We start from the raw sequence: 9,692 nt of genomic DNA, 5'->3' as shown, positions 1-9,692 counted from the left end.
TGTATGGATTTTCCTCAGTGATGGGTTTCAGTTGGAAGGGCACCCACTGCGTAAAACATATGTTGGTCAAGTTGGCAGTTCATTCCGCTGTGGCGACTCCTGATTAATAAAGAGACTAAGCGAAAAGAAAATGAATGAATAAGAACATGACTGACAGATAGGGGGGCACAGTGGTTAACACTGTCACCTCTCAAGAAAGTCCCAGTGATTTTGTGTGTGTGTGTGTGTGTGTGTGTGTGTGTGTGTGTGTGTGTGTGTGTGTGTGTGTGTGTGTGTGTGTGTGTGTGTGTGTGTGTATTTCTGATACATTTAATGTGTTTGTCCTTGGAGAGGATATGAAACTACTTTAGAACAATAAACAACAACCCTAAACTTTTGAACTGTAGAGCATAAATAACCAAGTTGCATAGAAATAACTGGATGGTTTTCTTTAAAATAATCTTGCTCTGTGCAAAATGTAATAAAGAAAAAAAAAACAATAATATTTACACAAAACGCAGCCAATCACTCTCGTGAGCATTATCACCTTCACAAACACAAAGTAAAGGGCCTGAAAAAATAAGAAATGATTGGAGATAACCTGCTTCAGCAGCTCATCAGACTTGTGAATCCTCAACAGGATGGTTTGTTTTCAATTCCTCAAGGCCATCTGGAGGCAGCAGAAGAGATTGGGATCAAGCTGGATGTTACAGATTCTGATCTACTCCACATCTTCTCTTCCTTAATGTGACTTGCGGGATGTGGAAAACCTCCCATAGCATCACAAAAGAGATGAACACAACACAAATTAGATGTGATTGCTGGCGCATCAGGGTTATCAGAGCTGGCTTTTCTTCCAGTGGACAAATAAGTGGACTCAAGTGTGGAGCAACAGAGCAGATGTATTGCTGCCTGTTTGTGTTGTTGTTTGATGTCACTGGTCATTTGAGGAATCAGTGAAGTATTTTTTTCTCCATACTAAAGTGATCATAAACCTGAAGGGAGAGAAGAAAAGATGTTCAAGGGGGCTCAGTGGTTAGCATTGTCGCCTCACATCAAGAAGGTCGCTAGAGTTCCAGCTGGCGTTTCAGAGTAGAGTTTGGATGTTTTCCCCGTGTTTGCATGGGTTTCCTCCGGGTACTCCGGTTTCCCCCGCAGTCCAAAGACATGTTCTATAGTTGAATCGAATAAACTAAATTAGCTGTAGTGTATGTTTGTGAATGAGTGTGTATGGGTGTTTTCCAGTACTGGGATGCAGCTGGAAGGGCATCTGCTGTGTAAAACAAAAAAAAGAGCCATTTGGTCTTGATATGAGAATGCTTTAATAACCTTTAAAAACTTCCCAACAATAAAGACCTGATTAAATATTTGAACGTTTCGATTCTTGATGTAATTACTTACTGATATATAAGGAATAAGGAATGAAAACAATAAAAAATCTATATTAATATTAATATTTAATTACAAAAACTTCATTTGTTCTGATCAAAGTATTTTTCTGCAGCGTGTATGTTTCACTGAATGAGCGAATCACATCAGTTGGTGGTTCCTTCTGAACTTCACGCTCATCTCCAGCTGCTGTTTGCTTCAATTTACGCCATCGTGAGATAATCAAGAGCTTCAGACGTATAGCCATCTGCTGTCACAGGGCTTCATTGTTATACTTATCAGCGCCATTCAGGTGGACAAATGAAAAGCTAATTTGATGATAGGAGACTCTTCAATAGGAAGTCAGCTGTAAAAACAATGTGGGAGATTTATCAGCATCTGCTATTGACACTAGACTATAGGAAGACGTAAAGTGCCTATCTTATTCCGAAAGTAAATAAGCAAAACATGGATGCTGATTGCTTCTCTTAAAGTTATAGTTTACCTTAACAATAATCCTGCTATTATTTGCTTACTATTTATTTGTTCTTTCTTCTGTTATACACAAAATAATATATTTTAATATATAAACTCTCCCTTTGATAAAAATGCATGTTTACCATTAGGTCTTTCTCATTTTGAAAATCAATAAAAATATATGATAATCAGACTCGAACCACTACATTTGATTATAATGGTCATAAAAATAATTATAATCCTCATGCTGGAATGTTAATCTTTCTAAAAATACACATTGGCTATAGGTTTTGTGCAGTGTAGCGTTTACTTCGGTGTGCCCATTATTTGAAAATACCAACCCTGAAAGAAACCGAGTTACAAGAGGGAGACAAGCTCTGTGGGAGTTGCATACGCCTGAGAGGCAATGCATCATGGGAGCACACTCACCTTTCCGCCCATGAGATTGCAGTGGGAGAAAATCAGAGCAATCAATCTGGTTCTCTTCTGGTTCAGGCCCTTCACTAAACATGGTCCACTGCATGGCTGGACAATATCTAAAAGCAACAGTGAAGGAGGGAAAAAAAGTCATTTCTGTGTTGCGTTTTACTCACCAAAACACAAGCCAGACAATTTGTGTTCAATCATCAGAGCTTAAAAAAGGAAGCCCAATTTCCTCTGCTAGCTCAATCTATACATGCATTCCACTTTTAAACCTAGAAAATGAAGGAAGACACAACCCAGAGAAGGCTTCATTTAAGGAATTTCAACATGAAAACTCAGCACTTGATTAGAAATGGTGGACAGACATTGAGTGAGTGAGACAACAAAGTGAAATGTATTCATTGAGATTAAACAGAAAGCACATGTCATTACTGAAGATTGTTACTATCCCTTACATATAAAATTCCAGCTCTGGTTTGAAGAAACCAGACCTTCACATGACCTTCACGCATTTTAAATGGTAAATTATTTAAACATTACAGCATTCATACAATGATTTATTGTTTTCCCCCTTTTAAAAATATATACTTTGCATGAAAACATTATCAATAAACTCTGCACATATTTACTGTATGATGACCGAAACGGCCGTAAACACCCAGCAGGCACAAGACGTAAACATGCTGTCAGATTGAATTTGTAACGTCGTGGAGACGCTGCATTTTGTTTGGAAATGAAAATCGGGTTTACATCAGAAGTCAACGTCAGCCCTATGTCACAGTTCAAAGTAGAACCTAAAACCAACCAAATATCAACGTCTAATGATGTTACAGCTTAACGTTGTGTCAACGTTACCTGTATGACATCTATCAGACGTTGAATTTTGGTTGCCATAACTGCAGAATAAATGTCAGTATTTGATGTCAATATGACGTTGGTTTAAGATGTTGGCTCGACATTAGATTTTGGTCACTTTCTAACAACCTAAAATCGACAAAATATCAATGTCATTTGATGTCATTACTGGACATCAAAATAATGTTGTCCTTAGACGCTGACTAGACATTGAATTTTGGTCACCTGACATCACAACCTAAACCTAACCTCATATTAAAGTCTTATGACGTTGTGTGCCTGCTGGGCAATAACTAAATGCACTACAGAATTTTACGTTTACACACATCCACAAATTACATGTAAATGCATTAACTTTTAGTACTTTTAAAAGGGCAACTTTTTACTTCTACTTTGAGTAATATTTACAACAGGTACTTTTACTCTACTCACACTACATTTTTAGGCAAGTAGTGGAACTTTTACTTAAGTATGCTTTTTCAGTACTCTTTCCACCACTGCTCACAACACAAACAACTGAAGAAACGCGCTGCATTTTGTCACAACACTTATCCACGTGACACAACAGAAATGTTTCTAGGGGACCCAAAAACATGACAAACCCTGCTGAGATATGGACGTGTTATTATGCTGTGACTGTTGCTCAGTAAAGTTGTTTTTGGTCTTTCAAATTTATATATATATATCTTGATAAAACAATTACATTGACTTTTGTAAATTATTATCTTAAATAAACTGATGATTAATGTGAAACGTTGTTTTTATAGTATGCAGCACATTTAATAAATGCAATTCGTTCCTTCGTTTGTTTGTGTTATGACAAAATGCAGCGCATTTTTTAAGTTGTTTGTGTTCAGAATTTGCAGTGCGTTAAGCTCTCTCGGCCACTGTGAAAAAAATAAGTTCTAAGATCAGTCTCAATCAACTGTATATGTAACTCATGAAGTATGCTTAAAATTTCTTTTTTAGTTGATTTAGGATAACTTCAAACAAAACTAAAAGATGTACGACACATAATAGACATACAGTACATGATATTATCAAATCTTTGAGTTTAAGTTAAATACAAAAAATATTTTATAAAATCATGTTGGACCAACTCAATGGTATTTAAGTGTGTAAATAGTTTTTTTTTTAGGTTGGTGCTAAACAAACTTATTGGATTGAATTAAACTCAATTTAATTGAGTTCGTTCAATGAGTTATTTTGTTTTTGAGTCTACACAATATATCTTTGATGCACTGTAAATTAAATGCTGGGCTCCAAACAAACCCTCATGTTGTCCCAACATTAAGTGAACTTAATTGTTTTTACAAGTTTAAATGGATTGAACAACAAAATATTTAAGTTGTCCCAAATCTTGTGTTGTTTCAAGATTAAATAAGTAGTTTGAACAAGCCGCAAAAGCCATTCATTGAGTTTAAAGCTAGAAGCTAAATTTGTAATTTAATTTGTTTTTTTTTTATCCCAAAATGAAAAGTTGTGTTTCTATTTGCATTCCATTTGGTATTATACTTTGAAAAAAAAATTCTAAATTCATAATATTTACCTATGGGTTTAACTTTCCTCATTTTGAAAATTATTGCTTAAAATATGACGTTCAGACCCCAGTATATTTGCCCTGAACTGAAGAAGGCACGCTATAAACCTACTTATAACACATCCTATATCGTCTGGGCTGTTTTTGCAAAGAAACAGCACATTATTCTATGTGTGTAACAGAAGAGTAGCTTTGGGACTGTTTTATCATAATTACATCTTCTACAGTCTGTTTAGCTGCCTTTAAGCACCAATTATACTTTTTAAGCATACAACAGCATAGCCAGCATGTTGAAAGGAGTTCAGCTAGAGATCCAACAGTTACTATTCAAAGTTTTAGAAACTCATGATTCTTGCATCGGAAAAAGGAAAAAGTCTGAAAGGGAACCCTGGGTGTCAAGAATTGTGTGCCTTAATCTAAAGTAAATGACACCTTATTGTGAAATATGTAGAAAATATGTCGATGATGTTATCTGGGTGCTCCGCCTCTGGGGCTCTATCTATTACTATTGTATATATGCAGCACACATGGGGATACAAAATAATATGACGCCACATCATGCAGCTTTTGCTTGATGGAGGTGTATTTTTCAACAAATTTTATATGAGAGGCATCATTTACATTATATTAGGATATGCTGATATTCAGTTTATGGCACAAACTTCTACAGTGATTGCATTTTGTTCTGTCTTTAACTGCATATGATAATTCATACTTAAACTAGAAAATTCATTATAAACTCAGATCAAAGTTTAGGCAGTGATGCTAAACAATAATTCCAAACAAGTTATTTGAAGAACAGTTTAATATAGTTAAAAACCTTTTTTAATTCTAAGAAGGTTTGGTGAAATGAAAAGGTTCCGCACGTTAAAGGTCCTTTATAGAATCTACTTTAAATTAAAGTGTACAAATTTTATTTAGATTAGTTCTCATGAACGCAATATAATTTATTCTCGTCACATACAGATTGCTATCTGCTGAGAAGATAAAGACCAAACTAAACCGTGAACATGACCATAGAAAAACTGCCAACTTTGTTTCAAGCTTAGGTGACCACTTCTGATTACACAATCTTTAAATAATTAAACAGCACCAGTTCTATTCACAAAAGCTGACAATAAAGCAACACATTACATGTGAGAACGTCTCTCAGATAATGAGCTCGTTTTATGGACTAATTAGCTCTGTTCTTCCTTTGTGCTCAATATCACTATTTACATTGATTATATTCTTTTTATCCTCATGATGAGAAAAGAAAACTCTGAATTCACTGACCTTAATTTTAACCTGTCCCACGTACAGTGTGTGTTTAGAAACTGCTGCTCTAATTTTTATTTTTTTTCACTTTTAAACGCTTCCGGTGCAAGTAGTTTTGTTATTTTTGCTTCTTGATAATTCAAACAGGCTCAAGGAGACGTCCAGTTTAGTCATATAATAACATAACACTGGATATAGGCTACAGATTTTTTTTATATAATCTCACAGGACTTGATATGAAGTATAGTATCTTCAGCTTTTTTGGTCAGCTGTCAAAGCACTTGTATGAGAGGCTAACCAAAAGCATTTTAAAATGTACATTAGGACCGCACAATTTATCATTTTAGTATGTATATTGCAATGAGTGTGTCCGCAATAGGGGACATGGACACACTTTTAATTTCAGCCAGCCAGCCTCAGCGTTTCTAGTGAACTGCCTTTTCATTATCAAAATGCCACATTTAAAAATTGATGACCTTCACTGCTTGATAGATATACAATAAAGTGCGTCTCAGACTGGACAAGAAGCACTGCATTAAATTTAATTTCCCCCCGCCATGTTATTTAAATATGACAGTTTATTTCACCCCAGTATCTTCAACAGAGTTTTTGCACTCGTCTGCTAATCCTGACGACACTAGTGGTTACACTGTTTTTGTGTCTCATTTTACGCCTGTACAACTAAATGAATAAATGCTTAAATGTATATAACTAAATGTATTGTTAGTACATTACAACATCTATGCTGTAAAAGGAACCTGATGAAATTGAAAATAGTCACAAAGCTTTCTCTGAGTTTATCATTGGCTGAAAAACCTTAGCTGTGCATATACTCTATTGTCACATCACATGATACACTGAGTTGGGATTTTAGTTAATCAACAATTGACAAAATATGAGATTTGTTGAGTCATTGCAAAGTATATGACCATAACAGAGTGAAACTTTATCATTTGCATGTTTTTATGTTGCATTTCAAGAGTTTAAAGCATTTAGGCAGACAACTTTAATGAAGAATAATTTTACTGAATAACCACAATGAAGACTACACAGTGTTATTTTATATTTCATTATTCAATTACTGTACCTGAATACTGTTTGACTCTCCAGAAACCATTTTCTATGACGTTTTGTCTTTGTTCTATTGTAATTATTCTTGCTTGCAATTTGTTGTACACAAATCACACCCATATAATGACATCTTTTAAACAAATCTAAAATATTTTGTTTTACAAATAGAGCTATTCAAGCCATCTGGTGAAATTGCATTCATAATGATATTATACTTTATAGGTACTTTGGCTATGCATTATTTTTTTCTCAATTCCTAAAATAACTGGTTGAAGTAATCACTTTTTGGTAATAACACAGCAGGGATAGGAATTACTTAATTTTTAATTTGGGTAAACTAAAGTAGCTCCTACATTGGAAGAGCACAAATAAAGCACAATAAGAAATACAGTACCTGTGATGTACTGTAAATGTATTCTGATTTGGCATATACAGTACATGACATATACTGTACGAAACCAGTACAATACTTTAAAATGGTAGAAAACATTCACATTAAGAAAGGTAATTTGGCAACATTTAACCACTACTAATAGCCATAATTACTGAGCACTCTAACCAGAATGATCAACACAATCTCACTGCAATTCGTAACTTTGATTTAGTGGCTAATTTGTACAAATTCGTACAATCTAATTCGTACAATTTAGTACGATTTGCTCATTCCCCAATGACGGTTGGGGTTAGGGGTGGGGTTAGGAGGTGCCACGCCTCCTTTTTAAAATCGTACAATTTCGTATAACTAAACTCGTATACGAATTAGCCACTAAACTGGCAAAACGTAAAATACTTACGTTTTCTTGTGAGATCAGGCTGGAGTGATAGATGGTAAGAGGAAAAAAATACAGTTTACAGTTTTTTTTCTCTCATTTAAGGGACATTCTACCAGAAACATACAAAAACCAGCATAAAATCATTTAGTTTAATGATAGAATGCTCCTTGATCACTGCCAACTTCTTCTCGTGCCCAACTGAGTCTGGTTCTCTCAAGGTTTTTTTTCTTCACTCCCATCAGGTGAAGTTTTTTTTCCCTCTCCGCTGTCGCCACTGGCTCGCATGGTTCAGGATTGGTAGAGCTATGCATTGATGAATTTGCTCTTCAGTGTTTGAACTCTCAGTAATGATTAAATCACACTGAACTGAGCTAAACTGAACTGAACTGAACTGAACTTAAACACTAAAAACTGAACTACACTGTTCCAGTTACTATGACCATTTATGTGAAGTTGCTTTGACACAATCTACATTGTAAAAGCGCTATACAAATAAAGCTGAATTGAATTAAATTGAATTCTCAGTCAAATTGTCAATTCCGAGTCGTAGCCTAATGCACGCATTTTATGTTAAATTTATTGCAAATATGACAAGACTGACAGAAACACGGGGACAATTGTAAATATATTTGTATTATATGTTTGTAGTATTTAATTGATTTAGAATTTCATGTTTTAAATCAATAGATGTGAATGATTACTAAATCGATCTATTTCTAAATATTTTTTTTTCTTAAATAACAGTTTTTAGCATAACAAAACTATTAAAGCTGTGGATTCAATTGGGACAAGGACAATAACAGAGTTTGTACAGTGGTACAGTGTTTTTAATAAAGAACAAAAATCTGAGAACCAAATGAACGACATATTCTTTTACAGAACAACTCGCAGAAAACAACCATTATTCCAATTTAAAAATTTTAGGGATGAAATACTTTTTATTCACTGTATTTGTGTTTTTATTTCAGGGGCAGATAAGGTACATTTCTGGTAGAATGTCCCTTAATTTGAGTTAATTTCAGAAAAAAAGAAAAGTGTACCATATAACAGAACAGCCTAGCCAAAGGAAGGAAAGAGAAATCGAATATATACAAATCAAAAATATAGTTTACTGGAAAATGTGCTTGCCTTAATAATAGAGATTCATAAATAATTTTTAAATTATCTTTTGGCTAAGATTATAATTGATAACATATTGGAGATTTGCACATGGATGCCTCCATTTCACATGCCAAACTCACATGTAAGCCTAATTATCCCCCATTTTCCCAAAGCATGTAAAAATAAACAAATAATTGATGTTATTGCAATAAACAGAAACAAAATAAACAACAGAACACTCCAACATGTTAAAGGAGGTGGTCTATATTTATACCTGACATTCTGTCCTTCACCCACAATCTATTATTCATGAGGCTCCACAGAGTCATTCACAAAAAAACAGAAGCCCTCTGCTACTCTTCATTCCAATCCATTCCTTCTCAGAGATGTCCGACATTCGCACTGACCATTTCAAATCCTTTCATTTATTCTCATTATTCAACGCACCATGTGATTGCGGTCCTCACAAGCTAATTAAAAGGGGTTATTATACTCTGTCCACACTTGTGACCACTTAAAAATCCATCATTTCTCTAATAGCTTCCATGCACAGGTATCAGAGGAAGCATTTCAGACAATACTGTGCCCCACATGTTGGAGGCATACAGTTTACACTTGCGTTTTCACTTTACTTTCTACTCTATATCAATACATTGTTTTAAAATAAGTGTGTCTTATTCCGTAAAAAATATGTATACATAGAAAATAAACTGGATGGATGGCTGTATGGAGATCCTGATTTTCCCCCTAATAATTTGGGTGCACCAAAGTTTGGAACCTTAAGTTATTTTGTTAGACAAGTTCCAGTTTTGGTGGCACGGTAGCTCAGTGGATAGCCCTGCTGCCTC

The 9,692-nt window shown here is 34.7% G+C and overlaps 1 long non-coding RNA gene across 1 annotated transcript in view; it reads right to left on the bottom strand.

Annotated features, from left to right (window-relative positions):
• Window positions 1-580: 580 nt before the first annotated feature.
• LOC137496000 (uncharacterized) overlaps window positions 581-9,692 on the bottom strand; it is an 18,676-nt gene continuing 9,564 nt past the window's right edge. Inside the window, exons 4-5 of the long non-coding RNA XR_011016055.2 lie at window positions 2,254-2,360; window positions 581-749 (exon numbers count right to left, since the gene is read on the bottom strand). This is a non-coding gene — a long non-coding RNA (uncharacterized lncRNA). The remainder of the gene's footprint in view (window positions 750-2,253; window positions 2,361-9,692) is intronic.

Source organism: Danio rerio, chromosome 6 (genome assembly GCF_049306965.1).
Source record: "Danio rerio strain Tuebingen ecotype United States chromosome 6, GRCz12tu, whole genome shotgun sequence".
NCBI classification, from domain to species: domain Eukaryota; kingdom Metazoa; phylum Chordata; class Actinopteri; order Cypriniformes; family Danionidae; genus Danio; species Danio rerio.
This window is presented reverse-complemented; position numbering and strand designations above follow the sequence as displayed.